Here is a 6,000-nt window from a genome sequence, read left to right on the forward strand (position 1 = left end):
AAAGGCAGCGGGCGATCGACGCGGACGGGCCCCGGCCGAGTTGCGCGCGCACTCACGGCAGGCAGCGGCCAGCGGCGGGAGAGGCAGCCAGCCAGTCCGCCCCAGCCAAGCCACCCCTGAGTGAGTCCCCACAGCTTTCGCCGCAGCGCACACGCGCACGGCACTTTTGCCCGTTAGTTTACTCGCCTTTTCGCGTGCGCGAGTGCGTGGGCGTGAGCCAGCGGGGCGCCATGCCCGATTGCCCGTAGTGCTAGCTGCTGCGATCGCTAATTGGCACGTGATAGTAGGCAGCCGAGCCGGCCGCGCGCGCTGGGTCTCCTCCGGCGGTGGAGGTTCACGTACGTGGCGGCCGGCGAGCGCGACGGCTGGAGACTTTGGCCGCCGCCGTCGTGCGATTGTGGTGGGCGGATTGATGGGCGCATCGTAGCTAGGTACCCGGGTCAGTACACTCACTCGGTAGTCGGGTTTGCGACGCGATTTTGGGATTTGAGCTGAAGAGTTGTGATTTGATCCGATACGATATGATCCGGGTTTTTTGGGATGCTGCTGCGGCGATGGGATGGTTGATTGTTCTTGGGTTTTGGTTGGTGAATGCCCACTGAAAATGTAGGGGGATGGTTGATTGTCACGGGCGGGCGCGGCGCCGGGATAACAAAGATTCATGGGACGCATATAAATGTTTGAAGAAAAAAAGGACATCACGAGACAGACGTGACGCACATGTGTGTGTACGCACTTCTAAACAAGATTGAAATGCTATTCTCATGTGGCACTAGCACCGTCATGCGCTTGGGGGCTCGATTGAACCGGCTAAGTCTATTACTCGTCGAAGCTAAAAATTAGCTAGCTAACTATTATAACATGTTTGAATCCTTACCTAATAGGTGTACATATCCATAGCAATGAATTATTAGCTTTTGTTTAACTAGCTGTGTTAGTTAATAGGCTAATGACACAGCTAGGGGCTAAAATCTAGCCTCCTCATTAACCCCTTGTTTGGATAGCCAATTTTTAGTTGCTGATAGTTACCCATGTGATTCAAACATGCCTTTATTCACACACGGGTGCACCTGCTATTTTCTATCCGCGATTTAAATTTAGAATTCAGGCTGTTTTTTCTTCTCCTAATAAAATTAGTTTTTGTTACTATCTTGTAAAAATGCTACTGTGTATCGGTGATGAAAAAAAACAAAACATGTTACTGTCTTTGAAACCATGGTGTGAAAGAAGTGTATATAATCCAACTGGTTGGCTGGATGGACCGAGCTGTCTCGCTCATTTGCAGATTGGAACCCCGCTAGCTTTGCTAGTGGCTTTGTCACAAACTGCTTTTCGTAGAGAGGTCCCGTTGATTGTGTGATCTCCTACTATAGCACCTCCGAGATACTTTGCTGACTCTGAGTCTGCGTTATCTCTATACATTCTGCTTGTTTTTCTCAAGTTTGTCAATAGCTCAATATATAACGTGTACAGGTAATGCTAGGGATCAGGACGTCCATCCGTCACGACGCTTACTTGCTGGGCCTGCGGACCTGGCCCAAGCAACATGCCTGTGGCAAATTGTCACACGTGGGCCCTAGTCTCTACCGTGCACCACTCTCCTTCACAGCCTTACAGTCACAGGCTCCCTGTCTCCCGCGTCCAGACCTTGCACTCGAGGCCTCCCGTGCGGTCCCGCCTCCACCAACGATGTCTACCGCCGCATGCCCGCGTCCACCCACCTCCTCCTACTCGTCCCGCTTCCTTCTCCTCCCCGCACCGCGCCATCTGCTCGTCGTGGCCGCTCCACCGAGCTGGCGAGCCTCCACGACGGATGCTCCAACAAACAGGTGAGGGGAGGAGCTTCACGTGACGCCGCCCCGCTAGCGAGTTCCCACGCCGCTGTCGCACTGGCGAGCTCCGCGCTACCGCGAGCTCCATGCGTCGCCGCCAACCTCCATTCGTCCAAGCAGCAAGGTGACATTGCGCTGAAAGCGCATGTTGCAAGAGTATGTTTCAAGTGTTTCAGAAGTTTGAGAGGTATGTTTCAAGTGTTTTATATCTATGTTGCAAAAGTGGATCGTGATGTTGCACATGTTGCGATGGCTATACACATATGTTTCAAGTGTATGTTCCAAATGTTCTATCTGTTTTATACGTATGTTGCAAGTGTTTCATTTGGATGTTGTAAAACTAGATCGGGATGTTGCATATACATGCAAGTGTTTTAGGTGTTTTCAAGTGTTTCATCTTGATGTTTGCAATGGATACACACATATTTTCAAGTTTTTTTTGTGTTTTGCAAGTGTTTCCGACATATGTTGCAAGTGTTTTAGATGTTTCGAGCGTATGTTGCAAGTGTTTTATCTATATGTTGCAAAAGTAGATTGGGTGTTGCATATGTTGCAATAGGACCCACCTGCCGCAGCCACCTAGTGCAAGTGCTGGGGCGCCGCCGAGAGGACGGTCCTGCGCGTGCTGTCTGATGGCAGTACATTGGGCCATGCAGCCCGAGCCCGTCAACCCGGCCCAAGGCCTGTTTTTTTTTTTGCCCGGCCCAAGCACAGCTCGGCACGGAGGCTAGTGGGCCCGGGCTGGCCTGGCCCGGAGCAGCAGGCCATGCCTGGGCCTTACCCCAGGCACGTGGGCCGGCACGGCTTGGCCTGCTACAGACCGCACGGCCCGGTGACGGCCTGCTAAGCCCTGGGCGTTAGTGCCGGCCTGTTGCCCTGCTCCCGTAGCCTGCGGGCAGAGGAGGCCGTGCGCCCTTCCCATCCCCCCGCGCATCCCCCTGAACCCTAACACCCTTTCCATCCCCCCGCGCATCCCCCTCCCGGCCTCCCCAGTCCCCACGCCGCAGTGCTCACTCCTCCTCTCCTCTCACCTCTGCGATTTGCGACGTGCCCAGCTCCTCTCCCTTGCTCCCTCTCTTCGTTCGTCGGCCAGGTGTGGGCGCGTGGCACCCGGCACCGCATGCTCCATCCCCGGCCACGCCGCCGCCTCCACCTCCACTCCACTCTGCCTCCCCCATCCCCATGCCGCCACCTCTAGAGCTCCACCAACACCACGCGATGGCCGTCCCCGCCTCCACGGCCCCCCGGGCGTCTGGCTCTGGCCGCCTCCTCCGCGCCCCCTGCACGGCTTCGAGCGGAGCGGCCTCCATCCCCTCTGTAACAGAACCGACCAATTATACGAAATTAAGTAAGAAAATCATCTACCCGAGCAGACAATTGAGCAAACTTAAGCCCGTATAACCCGGTAGTCCGTGAAATCACGAAGGATTTCAAACCAACTCGTGTCCCAGCCATGATCGTAATAAGTTTAGCGGTCACCATCACATATTACATAAAAGTTTGCATCACGGATACATCAGAGTTTCAACATAGTTATTACAAAACCAGTTCAAATAAAAGTAGCGGAAGTCATTTGTTCAAACCACACACACACTCACGCGGAGTTTAAATATAGTGCCAGCGGATGATCATCTCCAACAAAAGCATCAGATGAGACGTAAGGAATGACCATGCCCATGGTTCTAAGCATCACCCATCGCAGGATAAAGGCAGTTGATACAGTAGCCGTAATACATCTGCCCATCTACAACAAGTGGGAATAAAACCCTGAGTACGAGAATGTACTCAGCCAGACTTACCCGACATAACCGTAAATAAATGACACCAAGGATTATGAAGGGCTTTATAGTAGGGTAGCTGACTCATTTGCAAAAAGAAGCATTTTTAACATTTCAAGTACCTTTCTAAAAGCATTATTGCCAAGTTAATTATTATTAACCTGTCGACTAGATTTGCACCTATACTAGAGTAACCATGTGATTAAGCAGATAATGATAACCCATGATCATTAAACAACTTCCATACTGTCATATTCATTATAACTGTCCAAGTGTTCCATAACATTTACTACGATGAAGTAACTCAAGTCAAGTGCTCACTATCCAGGAGCGATGGCGATTCAAATCGATTCCTAACCAGCTGGTGATTTATTCCTTACACAAACCTCACTCACCCGCTAAAGCGAGATATTGATCATCGAGTCAACTTTCCAGGAATCTCGAGTTTGCCAGGAACCACATGTACCCGGGGGCCGACCGACTGCACTTTGGCCTTATCATCCCGCCCCTGTGTCCTACCACACCTGCTCCGGCACAGTGCGTTGCGGGCAATCCACTCGGCCCGAAAAATCTCCCAGCTTCGCGGTCGGAAGGTACTTTATCCGGCCAGCTAAATGTAAGGCATGCGTTCAACATGACTCGAGGCCCAACAACGGTCGATCCTTAATCGACACAGACGGAAACACTACAGTCCAAAACTCTGCAAGTCTCCGTCCGGTCTCAACTTCATTTAACACTTAGTTATACCATGACTTCATAGTCATCCAAGCAGATCCAGGTAACCACCTATAGCTCGCAGGTGATAGGAAATCACCTGACTTCTACCGGTCTAAGCCAGCTAAGCATTGACTCGACTGCGGATACCAGGGTAACAAGGATATAGTATAACAAAGGTAAGCAAGGTATAATGCAGCAACGGTTGCAAACAACTCCTGAACGTAATGCATTACTTTAAAGTAAAGGATTTAATTAAATTATTGCAAACCGGGAGAAAAATGCTCCGGGGCTTGCCTCTCTCGAAGGAGCTCGGACGGTGATCGGGGCACTCCGGAAGTTCCTCAACGTCATCCTTGTCGGCTTCTGGCACTTCCTGCTGCTGCACCTCGAGCTGCTCCTCTGGCTCCTCGGATATGACGACTGGGTTCTCGGTTTGCGATCCTGTATGATGCAATGCGCGTAAGTGATTTTGCAAACAGTGCATCGAAAGAGATGAATGCAATAGATATGTTGAAATGCAAGGTAGTCAACATCATCCAAGAAACTATACTACAAGCACATGTCATCTACTGTATTCTCTTCTACTACTAATATGTTAAGTTAACTTATCTTATGAAATGCTTCAAAGATACACCAAAGCTTTACTAATTTCTTAATCACACTTAAAGCGACACTTGCTTAAACCCTAATTAATAATAGGTTTGAATAGCAACATATATTTCTGATGCTCCTAAAAATCTGAGAAAATTACAGTAGCATAATACTAACCTAAACAGACTACCATAAAAATTTCATGGCATTTGGATAAGTAAACTATCCTACACAAAAATGACAAGCTATAGCATAAAAATGAGCATGAAATTACTTTGCACTATGAAAAGTGTCAAACAACAGAATTAATATTTTTCCTAGGTTCTTCATAACCTATAATGACTGTACAAAAGTTACCACATGCATGTTTTACACAAAGTTTGCTCTCTAGTAAAAATAACAAAAATCAGCCATTAAAGGCACTTGAACTACACCTCCAAAGTTTTCCACAGCACATGCATGAAACATATTTTTCCTAGGAAGTACATGACCTAAGAAGATTAGCAAACTTAAAATCATATTTTTCTGCAGACTATAGATTTTTCTACATATTTTTCAAGTTATCAGCAATATCCATGATTAAATAAAATCCTACAGCAAAGTATCCCAAAAATGACATGCAAAAATTTTCCCAAGTAGATCTGATGATAAGGAACCTAGCAAAATTTGTTTCAACAAATTTGGAGCAAGTTTGACCATCCAAATATTTTTCAAACCATTTCAGATTTCAAATAATAAAGAATAATGAAAATCAATTCACTTAAGCGTTACTGGGCCGGCCCGAAGGGACCCGACGGCCCACGACACAGTGCAGCGCAAGCCTGGCTCCCACTTCGGCTCAGCGACTGACGCGCGGGACCCCCGTGTCATAGACACAAAACAGGGGAGACGGCACACGTCGGCGCGGCGATGATCGAGCTCGCCGACGGTGATCTCCCCGGCGAAACCGACGGCACCAACGTGCCCTACGTGAAGAACCGCGTCTATTGATACTCTAACCATGCTCCCTACTGACCCCTAAGCACCCCAGCCACGGAGCTCGGCGGCTCGGCCATGGCGCACGGCGGTGCGCGGCCGCGTTC

Source organism: Miscanthus floridulus, chromosome 11, assembly GCF_019320115.1.
Source record: "Miscanthus floridulus cultivar M001 chromosome 11, ASM1932011v1, whole genome shotgun sequence".
Taxonomy (NCBI): domain Eukaryota; kingdom Viridiplantae; phylum Streptophyta; class Magnoliopsida; order Poales; family Poaceae; genus Miscanthus; species Miscanthus floridulus.